Source organism: Pongo pygmaeus, chromosome 18 (genome assembly GCF_028885625.2).
Source record: "Pongo pygmaeus isolate AG05252 chromosome 18, NHGRI_mPonPyg2-v2.0_pri, whole genome shotgun sequence".
Lineage (NCBI taxonomy): Eukaryota > Metazoa > Chordata > Mammalia > Primates > Hominidae > Pongo > Pongo pygmaeus.
In genome coordinates this window covers 5,500,270-5,526,615 of record NC_072391.2, presented here as the reverse complement: position 1 = coordinate 5,526,615, position 26,346 = coordinate 5,500,270, and the positions used below count along the sequence as shown (strand labels likewise).

The 26,346-nt window shown below is 49.8% G+C and overlaps 1 pseudogene; it reads left to right on the top strand.

Annotated features, from left to right (window-relative positions):
* Positions 1-10,843: 10,843 nt before the first annotated feature.
* Positions 10,844-14,701, top strand: LOC134738554 (olfactory receptor 7E24-like; annotated as a pseudogene).
* The last annotated feature ends 11,645 nt before the right edge of the window (positions 14,702-26,346 follow it).

The window sequence follows — 26,346 nt, the reverse complement described above, 5'->3', positions numbered from 1 at the left end:
AGTAAGAATACTATCACACGGTGTACACCTCCTGTGATATTAGGAGAATCATCTCACCAGAATATTACGAATAATGCCACAAGGTGTTATCTTCTGTGACATGAGGGGTATAGACCCCCGGGAAATTATGACTACTATCAAAGGGCGTACACCCCTGTGACATTAGGAGTAACATCCTTCTAGAATATCATGAATAATATCACAATGTGTACACCCCTTGTGTCATTAAGAGTAAAATTGCCCTAGGATATTAGGAAATAGAACACAGGGAGTACACGCCGTGTGATATTAGAAGTAACATCCCCCAAGGATATAACGAACAATATCAGAGAATGTACATGCCCTGGGACATGACTAGTAACATCTCTTTAGGATAATACGAACAATATCAAAGGGTGTACATGCAATGTGAAATTAGGAGTGAACTCCCGCTGGGATATTACGAATTTTATGACAGGGTCTACACGCCCTGTGACAATAGTAGTCACGTTGTCCTAAAATATGACGAAGAATATTAAAGTGTGTACAGGACCTGTGATTTACGAGTAACATTTCTAGAGAAGATTACACGTAATATCACTGTGTGTACACCCCGTGTGAGGATAGGAGTCCCATCCAACAAAACTATAATGAATAATTTCACAAGGTTTGCAACATCTGTGACATTGAAAGTAACATTTCCCTAGAATATGACGATAATATCACACAGTGTACACCCTCGGTGATATGAGGAGTGACGTCTTATAAGGGTAATACGAGTAATTTGACAAGGTGTACAAACCCTGTGACATAAGGAGTGACATCCCTCCAGGATATTCCGAATCATAGAAAAGGGAAAATACCCCGTGTGACAATAAAATCAACGTCCCCTTAGGAGATTAAGAATAATAGCACCAGCTGTACACACATTGTGACATTATTATTAACGTCTCGCTATGGTATTGCGAATAATATCAGAGTGTGTAGAGACTTGTGACATCAGGATTCACATTTCGCTACAATATCACGAATAATATCACAGGGTGTATACCCCCTGGGACTTAAGCAGTGGCATCCTCCTACAATATGGAAAATAATGTCCCAGGGTGTTAACAAAGTGCGGCAGCAGAGAAAACACCCGAGGAGAAAGGGAGAAATATCATGCCGTCTTCCCGCCTGGATATTGCGAGCCACATCGCAGGGAGGTGAGGGCGCCCCCAGCGATGCGGGGAGTAATATCACCACAGACTCCCCCACGGGCTATTACGAGCCACATCGCAAGGGCACGGACGAACCCCCTCGAAGAGAAGAGTAATGTCACCCGCTATTCCCACCCTGGATACGACGACCCACAGGGCAGGGGGGCGGGGGACCCACGCAGGCGGGGAGTAATACCAACCCTCACTCCCCAGCTGCATATGACGATCCAGATCGCAGGGGGGAGAAGCAGGCACACGCCGCGAGGCGGGGAATGAGAGCCAGCCCCTCTTGCCCCCCTGGGCTCTTAGGACCCCCCTCGCAGGGGGGTGAGGCACCCCCCGCGAGGCGGGGGCTGAGAGCCAGCCCCTCTTGCCCCCCTGGGCTCTTAGGACCCCCCTCGCAGGGGGGTGAGGCACCCCCCGCGAGGCGGGGGCTGAGAGCCAGCCCCTCTTGCCCCCCTGGGCTCTTAGGACCCCCCTCGCAGGGGGGTGAGGCACCCCCCGCGAGGCGGGGGCTGAGAGCCAGCCCCTCTTGCCCCCCTGGGCTCTTAGGACCCCCCTCGCAGGGGGGTGAGGCACCCCCCGCGAGGCGGGGGCTGAGAGCCAGCCCCTCTTGCCCCCCTGGGCTCTTAGGACCCCCCTCGCAGGGGGGTGAGGCACCCCCCGCGAGGCGGGGGCTGAGAGCCAGCCCCTCTTGCCCCCCTGGGCTCTTAGGACCCCCCTCGCAGGGGGGTGAGGCACCCCCCGCGAGGCGGGGGCTGAGAGCCAGCCCCTCTTGCCCCCCTGGGCTCTTAGGACCCCCCTCGCAGGGGGGTGAGGCACCCCCCGCGAGGCGGGGGCTGAGAGCCAGCCCCTCTTGCCCCCCTGGGCTCTTAGGACCCCCCTCGCAGGGGGGTGAGGCACCCCCCGCGAGGCGGGGGCTGAGAGCCAGCCCCTCTTGCCCCCCTGGGCTCTTAGGACCCCCCTCGCAGGGGGGTGAGGCACCCCCCGCGAGGCGGGGGCTGAGAGCCAGCCCCTCTTGCCCCCCTGGGCTCTTAGGACCCCCCTGGCAGGGGGGTGAGGCACCCCCCGCGAGGCGGGGGCTGAGAGCCAGCCCCTCTTGCCCCCCTGGGCTCTTAGGACCCCCCTGGCAGGGGGGTGAGGCACCCCCCGCGAGGCGGGGGCTGAGAGCCAGCCCCTCTTGCCCCCCTGGGCTCTTAGGACCCCCCTGGCAGGGGGGTGAGGCACCCCCCGCGAGGCGGGGGCTGAGAGCCAGCCCCTCTTGCCCCCCTGGGCTCTTAGGACCCCCCTGGCAGGGGGGTGAGGCACCCCCCGCGAGGCGGGGGCTGAGAGCCAGCCCCTCTTGCCCCCCTGGGCTCTTAGGACCCCCCTGGCAGGGGGGTGAGGCACCCCCCGCGAGGCGGGGGCTGAGAGCCAGCCCCTCTTGCCCCCCTGGGCTCTTAGGACCCCCCTGGCAGGGGGGTGAGGCACCCCCCGCGAGGCGGGGGCTGAGAGCCAGCCCCTCTTGCCCCCCTGGGCTCTTAGGACCCCCCTGGCAGGGGGGTGAGGCACCCCCCGCGAGGCGGGGGCTGAGAGCCAGCCCCTCTTGCCCCCCTGGGCTCTTAGGACCCCCCTGGCAGGGGGGTGAGGCACCCCCCGCGAGGCGGGGGCTGAGAGCCAGCCCCTCTTGCCCCCCTGGGCTCTTAGGACCCCCCTGGCAGGGGGGTGAGGCACCCCCCGCGAGGCGGGGGCTGAGAGCCAGCCCCTCTTGCCCCCCTGGGCTCTTAGGACCCCCCTGGCAGGGGGGTGAGGCACCCCCCGCGAGGCGGGGGCTGAGAGCCAGCCCCTCTTGCCCCCCTGGGCTCTTAGGACCCCCCTGGCAGGGGGGTGAGGCACCCCCCGCGAGGCGGGGGCTGAGAGCCAGCCCCTCTTGCCCCCCTGGGCTCTTAGGACCCCCCTGGCAGGGGGGTGAGGCACCCCCCGCGAGGCGGGGGCTGAGAGCCAGCCCCTCTTGCCCCCCTGGGCTCTTAGGACCCCCCTGGCAGGGGGGTGAGGCACCCCCCGCGAGGCGGGGGCTGAGAGCCAGCCCCTCTTGCCCCCCTGGGCTCTTAGGACCCCCCTGGCAGGGGGGTGAGGCACCCCCCGCGAGGCGGGGGCTGAGAGCCAGCCCCTCTTGCCCCCCTGGGCTCTTAGGACCCCCCTGGCAGGGGGGTGAGGCACCCCCCGCGAGGCGGGGGCTGAGAGCCAGCCCCTCTTGCCCCCCTGGGCTCTTAGGACCCCCCTGGCAGGGGGGTGAGGCACCCCCCGCGAGGCGGGGGCTGAGAGCCAGCCCCTCTTGCCCCCCTGGGCTCTTAGGACCCCCCTGGCAGGGGGGTGAGGCACCCCCCGCGAGGCGGGGGCTGAGAGCCAGCCCCTCTTGCCCCCCTGGGCTCTTAGGACCCCCCTGGCAGGGGGGTGAGGCACCCCCCGCGAGGCGGGGGCTGAGAGCCAGCCCCTCTTGCCCCCCTGGGCTCTTAGGACCCCCCTGGCAGGGGGGTGAGGCACCCCCCGCGAGGCGGGGGCTGAGAGCCAGCCCCTCTTGCCCCCCTGGGCTCTTAGGACCCCCCTGGCAGGGGGGTGAGGCACCCCCCGCGAGGCGGGGGCTGAGAGCCAGCCCCTCTTGCCCCCCTGGGCTCTTAGGACCCCCCTGGCAGGGGGGTGAGGCACCCCCCGCGAGGCGGGGGCTGAGAGCCAGCCCCTCTTGCCCCCCTGGGCTCTTAGGACCCCCCTCGCAGGGGGGTGAGGCACCCCCCGCGAGGCGGGGGCTGAGAGCCAGCCCCTCTTGCCCCCCTGGGCTCTTAGGACCCCCCTCGCAGGGGGGTGAGGCACCCCCCGCGAGGCGGGGGCTGAGAGCCAGCCCCTCTTGCCCCCCTGGGCTCTTAGGACCCCCCTCGCAGGGGGGTGAGGCACCCCCCGCGAGGCGGGGGCTGAGAGCCAGCCCCTCTTGCCCCCCTGGGCTCTTAGGACCCCCCTCGCAGGGGGGTGAGGCACCCCCCGCGAGGCGGGGGCTGAGAGCCAGCCCCTCTTGCCCCCCTGGGCTCTTAGGACCCCCCTCGCAGGGGGGTGAGGCACCCCCCGCGAGGCGGGGGCTGAGAGCCAGCCCCTCTTGCCCCCCTGGGCTCTTAGGACCCCCCTCGCAGGGGGGTGAGGCACCCCCCGCGAGGCGGGGGCTGAGAGCCAGCCCCTCTTGCCCCCCTGGGCTCTTAGGACCCCCCTCGCAGGGGGGTGAGGCACCCCCCGCGAGGCGGGGGCTGAGAGCCAGCCCCTCTTGCCCCCCTGGGCTCTTAGGATCCGCGGTGGCCTCACAGCCTGTTTACCATATTGTCAGTAATATCATCTCCCCCTCGAGAGATTATGAACTGTTTCACAGACGTGTGCACTCCCACGATGTACAGAGGGTGTGCATCCGTCTCTATTGGGAGTAATATCATCCTCTTCCTCCTTGAATGTTAAGAACGGTATCACACGGGTGTTTCTACTCCCTGAGATATCGCGTGTCATATCCTCCTCCCCCACGTTGCCATTGGAAACAATATCAGTGGGGGCGTGTCCACCTTCTGTGACATTTAAAGTAATATCATCCTCTTCCCTCCAGGATCATGGGAACAATGTCCCTGCGGGGTGTCCACTTTCTGCCATATGTGTAGTCATATCACCTCCTCCGCCTTGGAGTATTGTTACGGACCATCTCACACGGGCGTGTACACTTCCTGCGATTCTGGGAGTAATGGCATTCCCTTCTTCCGTGAATATTAGGAGCAAAATCACCAGGTGGATGCACAGCCAGTGCTATATTGGGAGTAACGTCATACTCCACCCCCTGGAGATTATATTCGGGTCAATATCACCGTCTGGGTGTACACCTAGTGCGATATTGAACGTAACATCATGCTTTCTCCCTCCCTGGACATTAGGAGCAATATCAGCGGTGGGTGTACACCCACTGAGGTATTAGGCGTAATAGTAGTAGGAATTATTCCTCATTGATTATTAACATAAATATGAATAACCGATATTGATATTAATATTAAAAAATAATGGCTAATAATTTTCAGATTATTAATATTAATATTAATTATTAGGAGCTAGTATTACTGTTTTCTAACGAATAAGATCAATATCAGCTATTAATATCAGGCGTCATTAATCATTAATATTAATCATTTATTGTTATCGTTAGTATAACTATTGAATATTCATTATCCTTGTTATCGGTATTGATTTAAAAATTATATTATCAATCATTAATATTGATAATTATTAGTGTCAATTAATAATTGAGATGATTAATTGCGGTAAGTCACATTGCGCCCTTCCACCCCTTCCTCGGCAGCTCGTGTACGACCCAAAACGGGGGTGCAAATGCCCCTGAGAGAGCAGCGGTATACTGGGATAGATGAGGATGGTCACGTGGCGGGGAGGCGTGTTTTTGGATACCAGCCCTTCACCTCCGTCGACCTTCTCAACTGGAAAAACAATACACCGCCCTATAGCGAAAAGCCGCCAGCCCTAATTGATTTGCTCCAAACTGTTATCCAGACCCACAACCACACCTGGGCTGATTGGCACCAGTTGCTCATGTTCCTCTTTAACAGCGAAGAAAGGCGGAGAGTCCTCCAAGCAGCAACTAAGTGGCTAGAGGAGCATGCACCTGCTGATTATCAAAACCCCAAAGAGTATGGAAGGACCCAGTTGCCAGGAACCGACCCCCAGTTGGACCCACATGAAAGAGAGAATATGCAAAGGCTAAACCGAGACGGGGAAGCTCTCTTGGAAGGATTAATGAGGGGAGCTCAGAAGGCCACAAACGTTAACAAGGTCTCTGAGGTCATTCAGGGAAAAGAAGAAAGTCCGGCACAATTCTACCAGAGACTGTGTGAGGCCTATGCTATGTATACTCCCTTTCATCCCGATAGCCCTGAAAATCAGCGCATGATTCACATGGCTTTAGTCCGTCAAAGCGCAGAAGACATGAGAAGAAAACTGCAGAAACACGCTGGACTTGCAGGGATGAACACATCACAATTACTAGAAATAGCTAGCCAGGTGTTTGTAATCAGGGATGCAGTAAGCCGTCAGGAAAACGGCGAAGACAATGGAGGTCAGGCCCGGCGAAACACCGACCTGTTTGCTAGCTGCAGCAATCACAGGGGCCCCCACAAAGAGGCAAGGGAAGGGGGGCCCTGGGAAAGGAACTCAGCTTGGCTGTCAGAGTTTGCAGCGTAACCAGTGTGCTGATGGTAAAGAAATAGGACGGTGGAAGAACAAATGCCCTCAACTCAAAAGAAAACAAGATGACTCAGAGCAGGAGGCCCCGGACAAGGAGGAAGGGGCCCTGCTCAACCCGGCAGGAGGGTTCTTGGACTGAGGGAGACCGGGCTCAAGTGTCCCCAAAGAGCCACGGGTCAGAATGACAGTCGGGGGTGGAGACACTGACTTTCTTGGAGATAGCGGTGCTGAACATTCGCTAGTAACCGCCCCGGTCGCCCCCTTATCCAAAAAGACTATTGACGTCATCGGAGCCACGGGGGTTTCAGCAAAGCAAGCTGTAGGCTTGCCTCGGACTTGTACTGTAGGAGGACATAAAGTCATTCATCAGTTATGGTACATGCCTGACTGTCCCTTGACCTTTTGGGGAAGGGACTTGCTCAGCAAGCTGAGAGCCACGATCTCTCTGACAGAGCACGGCTCTTTGCTGCTAAAGTTACCCGGAACGGGAGTCATTGTGACCCTTATGGTCCCCCGAGAGGAGGAATGGAGACTTTTCTGAACTGAGCCGGGCCAAGAGAGAAGGCCAGCTCTGGCTAAGCGGTGGCCAAGAGTACGGGCAGAAGACAACCCTCCGGGATTGGCCAGTTAAGACTGGGGCCCAGCGGGTTAGGCAAAAACAGGACCCGGTCTCCAGAGAAGCTCTTCAAGGTATCCAGGTCCGTCTCAAGCACCTAAGAACTGTTGCAATTCTTGTTCCTTGTCAGTCTCCATGGAACACTCCCCTCCTGCCTGTTCCCAAGCCACGGACCAAGGACTACCGGCCGGTACAGGATTTGCGCTTGCTTCATCAAGCTACACTGACTTGACATCCAACAGTACCTAACCCGTCCACATTGTTGGGGTTGCTGCCAGCTGAGGACAGCTGCTTCACCTGCTTGGACCTGAAAGATGCTTTCTTTCCTATCAGATTAGCCCCTGAGAGGCAGAGGCTGTTTGCCTTTCAGTGGGAAGATCCGGAGTCAGGTGTCACTACTCAGTACACTTGGACCGGGCTTCCCCAAGGGTTCAAGAACTCCCCCACCACCTTCGGGGAGGCGTTGGCTCGAGACCTCCAGAAGTTTCCCACCAGAGACCTAGGCTGTGTGTTGCTCCAGTAGGTTGATGACCTTCTGCTGGGACACCCCACGGCAGTCGGGTGTGCCAAGGGAACAGATGCCCTACACCGGCACCTGGAGGACTGTGGGTATAAGATGTCCAAGAAGAAAGCTCAGATCTGCCGACAGCAGGTACGTGACTTGGGATTTACTATCTGACAGGGCTCGGAACGCAGCCCGGGATCAGAAAGAAAGCAGGTCATTTGCAATCTAGTGGAGCCCAAGAGCAGAAAGCAGGTGAGACAATTCTTAGGAGCTGTGGGGTTTTGTAGACTGTGGATCCCAAACTTTGCAGTATTAGCCAAGCCTTTGTATGAGGTCCCAAAGGGGGCGGGGACCGGGAACCTTTGGAATGCAGATCCCAACAACAGCAAGTCTTTCATGAGTTAAAGGAAAAACTTCTGGCAGCCCTAGCCCTGGGGCTACTCGATCTGACAAAGCCTTTTCCATTCTATGCATCAGAGAGAGAAAAGATGGCAGCTGGACTTTGAACCCAAACGGTTGGGCTCCGGCCAAGGCCGGCGGCCTACCTCTCTAAACAACTAGACGGGTCTACTAAAGGATGGCCCCCTGTTTGAGGGCCTTGGCAGCAACTGCCCTGCTAGAACAAGAAGCAAATAAGCTGACTCTTGGGCAAAACCTGAACATAAAGGGCCCCCATGCTGTGGTGACTTTCATGAACGCTAAAGGACATCGTCGGCTACCGAATGCCAGACTCACCAAGTACCAAACTTGGCTCTGTGAAAATCCTCGTATAACCATTGAAGTTTGTAACACCCTACACCCGCCACCTTGCTCCCGGTATCAGAGAGCCCTGTCGAGCCTGATTGTGTGGAAGTCTTGGACTCAGTCGACTCTGGCAGACCTGACCTCCGGGACCGGACTTGGGCATCAGTAGACTGGGAACTATACGTGGATGGGAGCAGCTTCTTCAACCCCCAAGGAGAGAGAGGTGCAGGGTATGCAGTGGTAACCCTGGACACTCTTGTTGAAGCCAGATCGTTGCCCCAGGCCACTTCAGCCCAGAAAGCTGAACTCATTGCTTTAATTCGGGCCTTAGGACTCAGTGAGGGTGAGACTGTAAACATTTACACTGATTCTCGGTGTCTTTTTAACCCTTCGAGTGCATGGAGCGTGATAGAAAGAAAAGGGCCTATTGAACTCTGAGGGAAAAGACAGAAAATATCAACAAGAAACCTTGCAATGATTAGAAGCAGTATGGAAACCCCACAAGGTGGCAGTTAGGCATTGCAGAGGACACCAGCGAGCTTCCACCTCGGTGGGTTTGGGGAATTCCCGCGCTGACTCAGAGGCTCGAAAAGCAGCATCTGCCCCCTTCTGGGCATCAGTGCTCCCTCAAGTACCTGATCTTGGACCTACTTCTTCTAAAAAAGAAAAGGACATTCTCCAGGTAGAGGGAAGGACAAGTGATGGAGGAAGGATGGATTCGGTTACCAGATGGGAGCGTAGCTGTGCCACAGCTGCTAGGAGTTGCAGTTGTACTGGCTGTGCAAGAAACCACCCATCGAGGTCAGGAGTCACTGGAAGAGTTGTTAGGCCGGTATTTCTACATCTCGCCTTTGTCAGCCCTTGCCAAAACGGTGAGGCAGCGGTGTGTTACCTGCCGACAGCATGATGCGAGGCAAGGTCCAGCCGTTCCGCCCGGCATACGAGCTTATGGAGCAGCCCCCTTTGAAGATCTCCAGGTAGACTTCACAGAGATGCCAAAGTGTGGAGGTAACAAGTATTTACTAGTTCTTGGGCGTGCGTACCTACTCTGGGTGGGTGGCGGCCTATCCAACACCAACTGAGAAAGCTCGTGAAGTAACCCGTGTGCTTCTTCGAGATCTGATACCTAGATTTCGACTGCCCTTACGGATCGGCTCAGATAAACGGGCCTGCGTTTTAGGCTCCCTTGGTACAGAAGACGGCAAAGGTATTGGGGATCCCACGGAAACTGCATGGCGCCTCCCGGCCTCAGAGCCCCAGAAAGGTGGAGCAGATGAATCGGACTATCAAAAATAATACTATTGTCTTCCCCGCGAGATATTTAAAACAACACCACAAGGGGCGTCAAACCACCTGCTAAATTTGAGGGAATATTATCCTCTCCCCCACTCCCGCGGCCCCGGATATTAGAGACAATAACACAGGCGTAACGTACACCCACTACTTGATTGGGAATAATATCATCCTCTCCCTTCTCGGATATTAGGAACAATATCACACTGTGCGTGTAGTACTGTCGTGAAATTCAATGGAATGTCATCCTTCGCCTCCCTGGATATGATGAACAATATCACAGGGGATGTACAGCTTCTGAGATATTGGGAGTGATATCATCCTCTCCCCTCTGGAAGTTAGGGACAATATCACAGGGGTAGTGTACACCCTCTGGCATGTTGGCACTAATATCATCCTCCCGCCCACTGGATATTAAAAACCATATCACAAGGGGCGTGTACAGACACTTCGATATTGGTATTAATACCATCCTCTCCCTCTTTGGATATTCGGTGCCGTATTTCAGGTGGGGTATACGCCACCTGCAATATTGGAAGTAATATGATTTTCTCCCCCCGTGGATATCAGAAACGATATCACAGGGGGTGGCGAACAACCCCTGCGATACTTGGAGTGATATCATCGTCTCCCCTCACGATGATTAAGAACAATATCGTAGGGGTGGGGGGTGTACACCCCCTTTCATATTTGATACCATCCTCTTCCCTCCTGGATATTAGGAACAATATCAGGAAGGGACGTAGAGACCCTGCGACCTTTGCTGTCATACAATTGTCTCTCCCCTAGATATTAGGAAAAATGTCACTGGGGATGTGAACAGCCCTGCGATATTGAGAATAGTATCATCCTCTCCCCCCTTGCATATTGGGAACAACATCACAGGTGGGGTGTACTGCCTCTGCGATATTGGGGGTAAAATTTTCCTCTCTTCCCCTGGACATCAGGAAGGGTATCAGAGGGGGAGGGTGTGCATTCCCTGCCATATTCAACGTAACTTCATCCTCTCCCTCCCAGGGTATTCAGAACAATAGGACAGGAGGGGTGTACGCCAACTGCGATATTGAGAGTCGTATCATCCTCTTTCGCTCTGGATCTTAGGAACAATATCACAGGGTTGTGTACACCCCCTGCGATATTGGGAGTACTATCATCCTCTCTCCCTGTGGATATTAGGAAGAGTATCACAGGGCTGTGTAAACCCCCTGCGGTACTGGGAGTAATATCATCCTCTCTCCCTCTGAATAGAGGAAGATTTTCACAGGGGTGTGTACACCCCCTGCGATATTGGGAGTAATGTCATCCTCCCCAAACCTGGATGTTAGCAACGAGATCACAGAGGGGGTGTACACACCCTGCGACATTGGAAGGAATATGATCGTCTCCCCACCTGGATACTGGGAAAGAAAGATATCACAGCGCGGGTATACGTTCCCTACGCTGTTGGCAGTAATCTCATTCTTTTCCTGTCTGGATATGAGGAAGCATATCACAGGGGAGCTGTACAATTACTTCGATATTGGGAGTAATATCATCCTCTATTTTCCTGGATATTGGGCACAAAAACACAAAAGGGTGTACAACCCCTGCGATCTTGGGAGTAATAGCATACTCTCCTTCCCTGGATGTTAGAAAACAGTATCATCAGGGCTCAACACCCCCCGCGATAATGGGAGTCATATTTACTCTTTCACAGGCCATTTGGAACAATACAACAGGGGGTGTTTACAAACAGGGGTGGTGTACACCCCTGTGATATTGGGAGTAACATCATTCTCCCCACCTCCGGATATTAAGAACAATATCCCGGCGGGAGGTGGTACACCCCCAGTGATATTGCGAATAATGTCATCCTCTCCTTCCCTGGATATTAGGAACAATATCACAGGGGGGTGTACACCTTCTGTGATACTGGAAGCAATATCATCCTCTCCCCCGCTGGATATTAGAAAAAAATATCACTCACGGTGTACACCCGCTGTGATATTAGGAAGAATATTACAGGGTGTACACCCACTCTGACTTTAAGAGAAATAGCTCCCTCAAATGTCCCAAACAATATCACAGGGTATACAATGATATTTCCCTAGGATATTACAAATACTATCACAGGGTGTACACCCACTGTGATAACACGAGTAATAATACATCCCAAGGATACTACCAAGAATATCACAAGGCTGTACACCCACTATGACATCGGGAGTGATATCTCCCTAGGATACTACGAACACCATCACAGAATGTACACACATGGTGCGCACGCACGGTGATATTAGGAGTACTATCAACGCAGGACATAGTCAATAAGACCACAGGGAGTACATACCTGATGTACACCCACGGCGATGTTATGAGAACTACCTCCCTAGGATAATACGAATAACATCACAGAGTGGACACACATGGTATACACCCACCGTGGCACTAGGACTAATAACTTTCTGAGATATTACCAGTAGCATCACACAACAGAAACACATGGTGTACACCCACTGTAACCTTAGGTGTAATTTCTCCCTACGATATTACGAGTAACATCTCAGTGCATACACACATGGTGAACACCCACTGTGACATTAAGGGTAATATCCCCCTAGGATATTACCAATAACATCACCGGCTGTCCACCCATGGTGTACATGCTCTGTGATGTTAGGGATAATAACTCCCTAGGATATTATGAATAATACCGCAGGGTGTACAGAAACTCTGATATTAGAGGTAATATCTCTCTAGGATATTATGAATAATATCACAGGGTGTACCCCCACTGTGATACTGGGAGCAATATCTCTCTAGGATACTACGAATCATATCAGAATGTACACCCACTGTGATCATAGGAGAAATATCTCTCTGTGATATTACGAATTAGATCACAGAGTGTACACACATGGTGTACATCCACTTTGATATTAGGAGTAATCTCTTCCTAGGACATTACAAATAACATCACAGAGTGTACACCCACTGTAATATTAGGAATCGTATCTCCCTAGGTGATTACAAGTAATATCACAGGGTGTACACCCACTGTGGTATTACGAGTAATATCTTCCTAGGGTATTATGAATAATTTCACAGTCTCTCCACACATAATGTACACTCACTGTGATATTAGGAGTAACATCTACCTAGTAGATAACAAATAACATCGCAGGGTGTACCCCCACTTTGATATTAGCTGTAATATTCCTCTAAGTTGTTACAAATAAGATCACAGGGTGTAGAAACATGGTGTACACTCACTGTGATACCAGGAGTCGTATCTCTGTAATATATTATGAATAATATCACAGGTTGTACACCCACTGTATTATTAGGAGTCATATCTCTGTAGGACATTACAATTAATATCACACGGTGTACAGCCACCCTGATATTAGGAGCAATATCTTTCTAGGATATTACAGATAATATCACAGGGTGTACGCCCACTCTGCTGTCAGGAGCAATATCTCCCTAGGATATCAAAAATCCTATCACGGGGTGTCCAATCTCTGCCTTCCAGGTTCGAAGGGATTCTCCTGCTTCAGCCTCCCGAGTAGCTAGGTTTACGCGCCACCACACCCGGCTAATTTTTTTTTATTTTCACTGGAGACGGGGTTTCACCACGTGGGCCAGGCTGTTCTGGAAGTCCTGACCTCAGGTGATCCATCAGCCTCGGCCGCCCAAAGTGCTGGGATTACAGGTGTGAGGCATGGTGCTGAGCCAAGAGTTATATATTCAATTCATTTGGAAACACAGCTCCCATATTTGAGTGTGCGTGTACTTTTATGAAGAAATGATGTCAGAAAACCTAAGGATGATAATAACTATGAAAAGTAACAGGCACGTGAAAAGGTCCTCCGATTGAGAACTATAAGCTTCGATTTCGGTTTTAGATAATGGGGTCCTAGCTCTTGTGTCGTCCTTTTACATATTCTACATCACAGGAACTTGCAGCACGGTGTCAGAATAAAATAGAGTGTATTTCACGGCTTCTTAATTTCTTTCAATTAGATGAGATCTTTTTCTTAAAGAGAGAAGGACATTTTCATTGCATTGTATTTTTTCTGAAAAGAGTAGGCCGTATTTTACTGAGATCACGGATTTGTTATATATGACGTTTTGGTCTTCTAATATTCTTCAGTGGATTTTCTCTAAAGTGGTATGTACAGAAAGACTTGTATAGCAAAAAAGTAAACCACGTAATAATTCTGAGATTTTTGGAATTGTCACAGCTGAGAAACATTGCTGGCGGTGTATGGTCCCCAAGTGTGAAAGTGTTCCTTGTGAATTGCTTGCATCCAGCATTAAGGGCTGGTTTTTCTCTTTTATTTTTCCAATCCTCTTTCCTTCTCAAGGTGTCCAAGACACACAGAGCCACGGAATCTCACAGGTGTCTGAGAATTCCTCCTCCTGGGACTCTCAGAGGATCCAGAACTGCAGCCCGTCCTCGCTTTGCTCTCCCTGTCCCTGTCCACGTATCTGGTCACGGTGCTGAGGAACCTGCTCAGCATCCTGGCTGTCAGCTCTGACTCCCCCCTCCACACCCCCATGTACTTCTTCCTCTCCAACCTGTGCTGGGCTGACATGGGTTTCACCTCGGCCACGGTTCCCAAGATGATTGTGGACATGCAGTCACATAGCAGAGTCATCTCTCATGCGGGCTGCCTGACACAGATGTCTTTCTTGGTCCTTTTTGCATGTATAGAAGACATGCTTCTGCCTGTGATGGCCTATGACTGCTTTGTAGCCATCTGTCGCCCTCTGCACTACCCAGTCATCGTGAATCCTCACCTCTGTGTCTTCTTCGTTTTGGTGTCCTTTTTCCTTAGCCTGTTGGATTGCCAGCTGCCCAGTTGGATTGTGTTACAATTCACCATCATCAAGAATGTGGAAATCTCTCATTTTGCCTGTGACCCCTCTCAACTTCTCAAACTTGCCTGTTCTGACAGCGTCATCGATAGCATATTCATAGATTTCGGTAGTACTATGTTGGGTTTTCTTGTCGTTTCAGGGATCCTTTTGTCTTACTATAAAATTGTCCCCTCCATTCTAAGGATTTCATCGTCAGATGGGAAGTAGGAAGCCTTCTCCACCTGCGGCTCTCACCTAGCAGTTGTTTGCTGATTTGACGGAACAGGCATTGGCATGTACCTGACTTCAGCTGTGTCACCACCCCCCAGGAATGGTGTGGTGGCATCAGTGATGTACGCTGTGCTCACCCCCATGCTGAACCTTTTCATCTACAGCCTGAGAAACAGGGACATACAAAGTGCCCTGCGGAGGCTGCGCAGCAGAACAGTCGAATCTCATGATCTGTTCCATCCTTTTTCTTGTGTGGGTGAGAAAGGGCAACCACATTCAATCTCTACATCTGCAAATCCTGCCCCTTAGTCACATTATTTTTGTGGCTTGATGGCTTTTATTCCTTTCCGCATTTCCTTTGTGAATATTGCTTTCTTCGTTATGCCTTTAACTGGAATGGGTGAGTATTCTGGGATCCTTTGTTTAGCAGAAACCTCATGACAGAATCCTCTATACCTAGGCGGCCCCTTTTAGTTTCTGAGCAATAACCCGGTCATCCAGGTGGAATCACCACCATCTTTTTATATACACGAAGTCCTCACTTCATTTTGGAATTCCCTGAAAACTGACTTTATGGAAACAATGTACAGGAGGTCCTCCAACACCATTGGTTATTCAAAGTTGTGTAGTTATACTGTTGATGAAAAATAAGTGGTTTCACTATACATAATTTTGCTTCGAGGTGAAGTTTCCAAGAGACTTTCAAAGATGTTAAGTGAGGACATACTGTACATCAAATTCATATCCTCTTCCACAGTTTATGTGGAATTTCTTCATAAACTGCTTCTAGAGAATCTATTTAGGCAGGTTATGTGTAGAGATAAATGTCGCCGTTCCTCAATCTTGGCTTTGAGTCAAATCACCTGGGGAGCTAACACATGATGAGGCCTGGGTCTCAACACCTAAGATTCGGATTTCCTTGCACCTGTGTGAGTACGCGGATTTTTGTTTTTTTTTCTTTTAAAGCACCAGAGGTGGTTCCAATGACGAAGTTTTTAGAGGCATCAAGCTCCAATGAGTAAGAACAGAAATTAATTATAATTTCTTCAAATATTATCTTCAAATGCATTGTCCATCAACACCACACAAATGTTTATTATGCTGTTTTTTCTTACCATTTCGCATTTTCGCATTTTCTATTTCTTTCTTTTCGTTTTTTTTTTTTTTTTTTTTTTTTTTGAGTCAGAGTTTCACCCTTGTTGCCCAGGCTGGAGTTCAATGGCACGGTCTGGCTCACTGCAACGTCTGCCTCCCGTATTCAAGCAATTCTCCTGCCTCAGCCTTCCAAGTAGCTGGGATTACAGGCATGCGCTACCATGCCTGGCTAATTTTTTTTTTTTTTTTTTTTGTATTGTTAGTAGAGACAGTGTTTCTCCATTTTGGTCAGGCTGGTCTTGAACTCCCCACCACAGGTGATCCACCCGCTTCCGCCTCCCAAAGTGCTGGGATTACAGGCATGAGCGACTGCGCCCAGCCACCGCTTAGCATTTACATTTCACATTTGTTGAAGTTATAGATGTATACACACATTGATTGCTGCTTTGTTATACACTTGCGTATACATAAGATGGGAAATAGAAAAGAATAAAATGGGCACAGTATCCCTGAAGTTTCACATTCCTGCTATTTTAAAAATATTTGCTCTTAGAAATTTGTTTCAATTAAGAAACTGTGGCATACACACCCAATGAAGTATTATTCAGCCTAAAAAGGAAGAAAATCCTCTCCGCTGCGGACAAAATGGGTGAGATTGCAGGTCTGTATATTAAATGAAATAAGCCAGGCAGAGGATGACAAATATTTCGTGTCCTCACTTCTATGTAGGAAGAAAAAAGGAAACCTTGGCCAGATGTGGTGGCTCAAGCCTGTAATCCCAGCGCTGTGGGAGGCCGAGTCGCACGGATCACTTCAGTCCAGGAATTTGAGACCAGCCTGGCCAACATGGTGAAACCCCGTCTCTATAGAAAACAGAAACAATTTGCCAGGCGTGGTGATGGGTGTCTGTAGTCTCAGCTACTCGGAGGGCTGAGGCCCAAGAAGCGCTTGAACTCGGGAGGCGGAGGTTGCAGTGAGCCCGGACTGTGCCTGTGTACTCCAACCTGGGCAACAGAAAGAGACTCCATCCCACACACACCTACACACAAAAGGAATCTCAGGAAGGTGGAAAGTATAAAGGTGGTTAGCAGATGCTAGGAAGAAAAGCGGTGGGATGGGGAATGAAGACAAGTGGATAATTGGGTCCCAAAATACAGAAAGATGGAATGAGTGAGTTCTAGTGTTTGATAGTACAGTATGAACATTTTAGTTCACAAGAATTGCTTGCATATTTCCAGATGCTTTGGTAAGAAGCTTCCTAACTTTCTCATTATGCTGGTTTTTAAGCTCTTCTCTTTCTGCTCTTGATATCATGCTGGTTTTTTGTTTTTTGTTTTTTGTTTTGAGATGGAATTTCGCTCTTGTTGCCCAGGCTGGAGTGTCATGGTGCAATCTTGGCTCACCGCAACCTCTGCCTCCTGCGTTCAAGCGATTCTCCTGCCTCCAACTCCCGAGTAGCTGGGATTACAGGCATGCGCCAGCTGCCCAGCTAATGTTGTATTTCTGGTAGAGATGGGGGTTTCTCGCTGTCGCTCAGGCTGGTCTTCAACTCCTGACCTCCGGTGATCCGCCCGCCTCGGCCTCCCAAACTGCTGGGATTACAGGCGTGAGCGACCGCGCCCAGCCCATGCTGTATCCTTATCTGTTGTCGGTTGTTGTTCGTTTGTTTTTGAGCCCAGAAATAACTTCTCACCTATAGGTTCAAATGATTTTTAACATGAGTACTAAGAAAGCTCATTGCTGGAAAAGCAGCCTTTTCAAGAAATGGTGTCGGAGAAACTTGATTTCCACATGCAGAAGAATGAAGGTGGACCCCGTGTCACACCAGGTGCAAAAATTAACACAAACTGGATCAAAGACCTAACCCCAAGGGCTAAAAGTATCATATGCCTAAAAGAAATCATTGGCCACACTTTCATGACATCAGATTGGGCAATGCTCTCTGGGATATGACACCAAAAGCATAGGCAACAAAAGAAAATTAGATTCCTTGGATTACATCTAAATGACAGACACTTTTGTGCAGCGAAAAACACTGTGAACTGAGTGAAAAGATAACCCGTGGATTAGGAAAAATATTTGCAAATCATATATCTCAAAAGAGGCTGATATCCATCATATATAAAGAACAGCTAGAACTAAACAACAAGAAACCCAAAGCATTCCATCAACAATGGTCAGAAGACTCGAGTAGACGTGTCCCTAAAGAAGATATAGCAATGGCCAATAAGCATCTAAAATGATGTTCAAAATCACTAACCATAGGGAAGCGCAAATCAAACAAAGAATGAGATACCACACATTAGGATGGATACGATCAACAAACAAGCATTGGTGAGACTAGAAGGAAATAGGAATGCTCCAATACGATCGGAGGGAATGTAAAACCGTGAAGGAACGGGGAAAGTAGTATGGCGTGCACTGGAAAAATTAGAAACAGTATGCTCAGATGTTCCCGCAGTTGCATTTGTGGGTACCTACCAAAAAGAACTAGAAGCCAGGAGTGGAAGACAGATTTGTACACACACGCTCATAGCAGCATTATTCGCAACAGCCAAAATGTGGAAGCAACCCAAGGGTTCGTGGACAGATGAATGAAAAAGCGCACTGCAGTTCCTTCATACAATGGAAGACTCTCCAGCCTTAAAAAGGCAGGCACTTTTGGCCGGTGCGGCGGCTCACGCCTGTAATCGCAACATCTTGGAAGAACGAGGTGGGCGGATCACCTGAGGTCAGGAATTCAAGACAAGCCTGGCCATCTTGGTGAAACCCTGTCTCTAGTGAAAATGCAAAAAATGAGACGAGCGTGGTGGCGTGTGCCTATAGTCCCAGCTACTCGGGAGGCTGAGGCACAAGAATCGCTGGAACCCGGGAGGCGGAGGTTGCACTGAGCCCAGATTGTGCCGCAGCACTCCAGCCTGGGCGACAGAGTGAGACTGCATGGAAACGCAAAACAAAACAAAGTCAAACAAACAAACAAAAAAAAGGACAGGCACTTCTGACTCAGACCGCAGCATGGATGAACCTCGAAGACATTATCGTCAGTGAAATAAATAAATCCCAAAAGGATAAACACGCCCAGGCTCAGTGGCTCGCACCTGTGACCCCAGCACTTTGGGAGGCTGAGCCAGGTGGATCACTTAAGGTCAGGAGTTCGAGACCAGCCTGGTCAATATGGTGAAAGCTCGTCTCTATTAAAAATACAAAAATTAGCTGGGCGTGGTGGCGGACGCCTGTAATCCCAGCTACTCGTGAGACTGAGACACAAGAATCGCTTGAACCCACGATGTGGAGGTTGCAGTGAGCCGAGATCACACCACCGCACTCCAGCCTGAACGACAGAGAAAGACTCTGTCTCCAAACCAAAAAAATTAAACACGGTATGATTCCACTTTTCTATCAAGTGTCTGGAGTCGTTAAACTCATAGAGTTGCAAACTAGAAAGGTGGCCCCCAGGGGTGGGCGAGAGAGAGGAGTGGAGAGCTTGCTAAATGGGTGCAATTTCCATTTTGAAAGATAAAACTGTTCCGGAGACGGTGGCGGTGATGGCTGCTGAACAATGTGAACGTCATTAATGTCATTAAACTGTAAACTGAAAAAGAGTGGAAATTGTAAATGTTTATACTGGCCATTCTATATGAACTAATATATATTCACAATTTTTAATATTTATACGTGGTATATTTGCCCATAATTAAAGATGAAAATTAAAGCAGTTGGATCTTTCAAAAGAAAAGAAAGAAGCGAAGAATACACACCAGCTTTCTCCTGATGAGAGGAAGAGCCCCAAAGCGTCTATGGACACTCACTGTTCTCCTATCCTTCTTGAATTATTATGAGGAAATCCTTAGAGGCTGGGGAACTTGGGCGACTCTGGCTAATGTGGAGCTCTGTGCCTTGAGCTCCCCAGACCACAGAATAGTAAATAGTCTGTGCCTCCAGCCCTGCAGTGTGAGGTTCCAGTCCTGTGGGTTCCACACCTGTCACCTGTATCAGGAGGCTCGTGTCTCACCCTGTCTTCTTGCCAGCCTCGAGGACGGAGTCTGAGCCTCCACCGTGCTACACACAGGGAGGACACTGGACCTGTTCTCCGCGGTCATGGCCCAGCAGAGGGGAAGGGCAGTTCAGTGAGTGTAGGCAAAAGAAAGAGATCAGACTGTTCCTTGTCTATGTAGAAAGGAAAGACATAAGAGACTTCATTTTGAAAAAGACCTGTATGTTCAACAATTGCTTTCCTGAGATGTTTTTAGTGTGTAGCTTTGCCCCAGCCACTTTGACCCAACCTGAAGCTCACAAAAACATGTGTTGTATGAAATCAAGGTTTAAGGGATCTAGGGCTGTGCAGGACGTGCCTTGTTAACAAGATGTTTCCATGAAGTATACTTGGTAGAAATCATCGCCATTCTCTAGTCTCAATAAACCAGGGGCACAATACACTGTGGAAAGCCGCAGGGACCTCTGCCCTTGAAAGCGGCGTGTTGTCCAAGGATTCTCCCCATGTGATAGTCTGAAATGTGGCCTCGTGGGATGAGAAAGACCTGACCGTCCCCGAGCCCTACACCCATAAAGGGTCTGTGCTGAGGTGGATTAGTCAAAGAGGAAAGCCTCTTGCAGTTGAGAGAGAGGAAGGCCACTGTCTCCTGCCTGCCCCTGGGAACTGAATGTCTCGGTATAAAACCCGATCGTACATTTGTTCAATTCTGAGAAGGGGGAAAAACCGCCCTATGGTGGGAGGCGAGACACGTTTGCAGCAATGCTGCCTTGTTATTCTTTACTCCACTGAGATGTTTGGGTGGAGAGAAACATAAATCTGGCTTACGTGCATCTCCAGTCACGGTAGCTTCCCTGGAACTTCCTTATGACATAGATTCTGTTGCTCACATGTTCGTTGCTGACCTTCTCCTTCTTATCACCCTGCCCTCCTACTACATTTTTTTTTTGCTAAAATAATAAAACTAATAATCAATAAAAACTGAGGGAACTCAGAGGCCGGTGCCTCTGCAGATCCTTGGTATGCTGAGCGCCGCTCCCCTGGGCTCACTGTTGTTTCTCTCTACTTTGTCCCTGTGTCTTATTTCTTTCCTCAGTCTCTCATCCCACCCGACTAGAAATACCCACAGGTGTGGAGGGGCAGGCCACCCCTTCAAGTGAGTGCTGAGGAACGGTCCGGAGCCTTTGTTTCCTTCCTCCTCCTCAGCACAAACAGGAGAGTGCGGTGGGCAGATGGGAGGAGACCAATATGCAAACTGTCCGCTCAGCAGACTGTGGAGTTTCTGTTCTTGGTTGTGATGGGGGTCTCAGAAATCTTATTCAAAATTTTGCTTTCCTCCCCCACTGGTTGTCCTTTTCATAGACATCTCACCCATGATAGCAGGGAATCAGTCCCTCTAAGCTATTCCCTAAGAACAACAAAAAGATTATGAAGGTGATGATGAGGATAAAGAGGATGACGACAGACACCATGGCATCATGAACCGTTATTGAGGGCTTCCTGAAGGCCAGGCTCAGAGCTCTATGCTCTATGCAGTTTGTTTCATCTCATCTGCGTAGTCTCCACTTTATTAGTGCACATTTCATGAAGATTATACGGACTAGAAAAGGAGCAACGCATTTTCATAGAACTCGTACTAGATCATGAAGTCAAAAAGGGCGAAGTCCAATCTGAACCGGGCAGTCTAAGTCCAGACACATGGCATTTGGCCAGTCCTCTCCCTGCAACCAACCTGCCCTCTCAAATCCTTGTCACTCAGGTGGGTGCCCCTGCTCACTGTGCCCTTCCCTTTGGGGGCTCCTTGTAAGACCACAGCTAGACCAGTGGGTGCCACAATCACTGTGTCACGTATAGAAAGGGCAGCTGAGATCACATCACGGATTCCAGAAAGAATGGGCACAGGATCATTCGGGACGCATCTCTCCCTTTCCCCTGTTCCTGGCTTTCCTTACAGCTCTCGACTTCCTCAAAGGAGTCATCAATTCGGAGTTTGGCTTCCATTCCTATTGAGGAAGCTGGAAAGCGTTTCAAAAATGCTCCTCCGATGTGCCTGTGGTTAAGAACTCTGAGCTCTGCTGAAAACTTTTGGAAGCTGGGTGCGGTGGCTCACGCCTGTAATCCCAGCCCTTTGGGAGGCTGAGGCAGGTGAATCACAAGGTCAGGAGTTCAAGACCAGCCTGGCCAACATGGTGAAACCCCGTCTCTATTCAAAATAGAAAAAAATTAGCCGGGTGTAGTGGCGGGCGCCTGTCATCTCAGCTACTCGGCAGGTTGAGACAGGAGAATAGCTTGAACCCGGGATGCAGAGGTTGCAGTGAGCCGAGATCCCTCCACCGCACTCCAGCCTGGGCAACAGAATGAGACTCTGTCTCAAAACAACGAAAACAAAACCAAAACCCAAAAAACCCACAACTTTTGGGAGTTAGAAGACCAGGAAGTATAGTACCCGGGACTTAGAGTCTGGCCATGAATTTTGAATACCGCCCTTTCTACTTCTCTGTGTGGCAAGGGGTGAGATGTCCATCCTCTGAGACTCAGCACTCTCATCTGACTTGATTTCCAGTTGATCCAATGGAAGTGAGCGATGATTAACCCGATCGTGGGTGCCCGCTGCGTGATCTCTAGCTGACGGATGCATAAAGTAAAGGCAAAGTGGATTTTAGATACATTCCTTAAGATTTTCAGCTTCAACTCCACACAATTCAACGTAAATATCCCCTGACCTGAAGTTCTGGTCTCCCTGCATTCCAGACAGGACATTTTGTTTCGTCCTTCTCTCAGTAAGTACTGAGTACTGTGAGAGGAACAAGTGAGTCTCTTTGGTTTCTGATTCCCCAGAGCCGATATCTTGCTTGGCACATAGGAGGCAGCAAAAGCAAACATCTATGTTGATGATTGAACTGACACTTCCTTGCTTCACCAAAATTGGCTGTCATCAGCGTGACTTTGACTTACTTCTTTTTGTTTTTTGTTTTTTGAGACGGAGTTTTGCTCTCGTTGCCCAGGCTGGCGGGCAGGGGTGTGATCTCGGCTCACTGTAGTCTCTGCCTCCCAGGTTCAAGCCATTCTCCTGCCTCAGCCTCCCGAGTAGCTGGGACTACAGGCGCGTGCCGCCATACCGGGAGAAGTTTTTGTACTTTTAGCAGAGGCGGGGTTTCACCATGTTGGCCAGGATGGTCTTGATCTCCTGACCCCGTGATCCGCCCTCCTCGGCCTCCCAAAGTGCTGGGATTACAGGCGTGAGCCACCGCATCCAGCCAAACTTTCTGATGAATACTCTAAGTCCACCTAAGCTAAGGACAGGAGTTAGAGCTTCCATGAATTTTAAAACAAGACCCACCGATTTGAGGAAGCAATTACTCTCTTGAAGGAGAAAAGTCAGAAAACACAATGATGAAATCACTAGGACCTAACTGGCCTGTGGAACTATTTCCTGCTTATGAACTCTCAACTATCATTTCATTTCCAGATGGCATGGTCTCAGCTGTTATACAGTGTTTACGAATGGTCTACATCAAGGGAATTTATATCAATCTAGAAGAATAAACAAAATATTTGAGTTCCTAATTTCCTTTAATTAGGATAACCTTTTCCTTAAAGTGAAGACAATGGTTTTATTACATCTCTTTCTTCGGAAAACATAGGCTGTATTTTCTAGCAATAACGAATTTGTTATATATGATGATCTGGTTCCTGGAATGTTCTTGAAGCTAGTGTCTCTAAGGCAGGTGTGTACAGCAAGACGTGAATAACACAGCAATCGATGTTGAAAGCATTATATGGCAATTGAGTTTGTCAGAACTACCAAATGTTGCTGAGTGTGGATTGCTCTGAAATCTGCAAACATTACTTCTGAATTCCTTGTATCCAAAATGCAGACGCAATGCCGGCTGTTGGTTTACTTGTTTCCGATTTTTCAACCCTCTTTTCTAGGCAAAAGATGTCCAAACGATACAGACCCACAGAATCTAACAGATGTCTCTATATTCCTCCTCCTCGAACTCTCAGAGGATCCAGAACTGCAGCCGGTCGTCGCTGGGCTGTTCCTGTCCATGTGCCTGGTCATGGTGCTGGGGAACCGGCTCATCATCCTGGCCGTCAGCCCTGACTCCCACCTCCACACCCCCATGTACTTCTTCCTCTCCAACCTGTCCTTGCCTGACATCGGTTTCACCTCCACCACGGTCCCCAAGATGATTGTGGACATCCAATCTCACAGCAGAGTCATCTCCTATGCAGGCTGCCTGACTCAGATGTGTCTCCTGGCCATTTTTGGAGGCATGGAAGAGAGACATGCTCCTGAGTGTCATGGCCTATGAGCGGTTTGTAGCCCTCTGTCACCCTCTATATCGTTCAGCCATCTTGAACCCGTGTTTCTGTGGCTTCCTAGATTTGTGGTCTTTGTTTTCTTTTTCCTCAGTCTTTTAGACTCCCAGCTGCACAACTTGATTGCCTTACACATGACCTGCTTCAAGGATGTGGAAATTCCTAATTTCTTCTGGGAAGCTTCTCAACTCCCCCATCTTACATTTTGTGACACCTTCACCAGTAACATCCACATGTATTTCCCTGCTGCCGTATTTGGTTTTCTTCCCATCTCGGGGGCCCTTTCCTCTTACTGTAAAATTGTTTCCTCCATTCTGAGGGTTTCATCATCAGGTGGGAATTATCAACCTTCTCCACCTGTGGGTCTCAACTGTCAGTTGTTTGCTGATTTTACGGAACAGGCGTTGGAGGGTAGCTGGGTTCAGATGTGTCATCCTCCCCGAGAAGGGGTGCAGTGGCCTCAGTGATGTACACGGTGGTCACCCCCATGCTGAACCCCTTCATCTACAGCCTGAGAAACAGGGATATGAAAGGTGTCCTGCGGCGGCCGCACGGCAGCACAGTCTAATCTCAATATCTTCTTATCTGTTCCATTCCTTTTGTAGGGTGGGTTAAAAAAGACAGCAAGGTCAAATAAGAATGATATCACAGGGTGCACACCCACTGTCACATTACGAGTAATACCTCCCTAGGATAGAAAAAATACTGTCACAGAGTACACACACATGGGGTACACCCGTGGTGATATTAGAAGCAGTATCTCCCTGAAATATGATGAAAAATAGCACAGGGTGTGCACACTGTGTGATACGAGGAGTCATATTTACCCTGAATATTATGACTCATATCACGGGTGTACACACACAGGCTACACGCACTGTGATATCGGGAGTTGCATCTCCCTAGGATATTACAAATAATATCACAGGGTATACACTATGTGTGAACATCCACTGTGATGTTTGATATCATATCTCTCTACGAGATTACAAATAATATGAAAGTGTGTGCACCCATGTGACATATTAGGAGTAACATCCTTCTAGGGTATTACAGATAACATCACAAGGTGTACACCTTCTGTGGCCTTTTGCACACACTTTGTGCCATTCAAGGAAACATCCCCCTAGGATATTACGAATAATAACCCAGGCGGTTGACACCCATGGTGTACATCTCCTGTGCCATCAGGAGTAATATTCCCCTAGGATATTACGAATACTATCACAGCAGGTGTACACATATGGTGTTCACCCCATGTGATATTAGGAGGAACATGCCCCTAGGATATTAGGAATAGTATCACAGGCGTTGAATACGCACGATATACACCCCCGATGACATGAAAAGTAACATCCCCCTAAGATAGTATGAATAATATCACAGGGAGTACACCCCGTGTGACATTGGGAGTAACATCCCCCGAGGATATAACGAATAATATCAGGGGGCGTACATGCATTGTGACCCTAGCGGTAACATCTCTTTAGGATATTACAAATAATATCACAGGGTGTACACTGACCATGATATTAGGAGTCCCATTTTCCTAGGATATTATGGATAATATCACAGGAGGTGTTCACACACAACGTGTACACCATGTGTGTACACCCAATGTGATATTTGAAGTCATACGTCCCTAGGATCTTACGACTGTTATCAAAGGGTGTACACCCCATGTGACATTAAAAGTGACATCCCTTTTAGATATTCCGAATGCTATCACCTCTTCCTAGGATAACCCATGTGATATTAGGAGTAACCCCTTCCTAGGATATTACGAATAACATCACAGGGTTTACACCCCTGTGACATTAAAAGTAACAACCCCTCCTAGGGATGTTATGAATAACATCACAGGGTGTACACCCCTGTGACTTTAAAAGTAACACCCCCCTAGAATATTACAATAATATAACAGGGTGTACACCCCCTGTGACTTTAGGAGAAACACCTCCCTAGGATATTTCAAATGATGTCACTGGGGGCACACCCTCTGTGATATTAGCAGCAACATCTTTCTAGGAGATTACGAATGATATCACAGGGTGTACACTCACTGTGATATTAGAAGGAATACCTCCCTAGGACATAAGCTATCACATCACAGAGTGTACACACATGGTGTACACCCACTGTGTTATTAGAAGCAATATCTCCCTATGATATTAGGAAAAATATCACAGGGTGTACCCTCTGTGGGATACTAGAAGTAATGTTTACCATGGATGTTACAAATAGTATCACAGGGTGTACACACATGGGGTACACC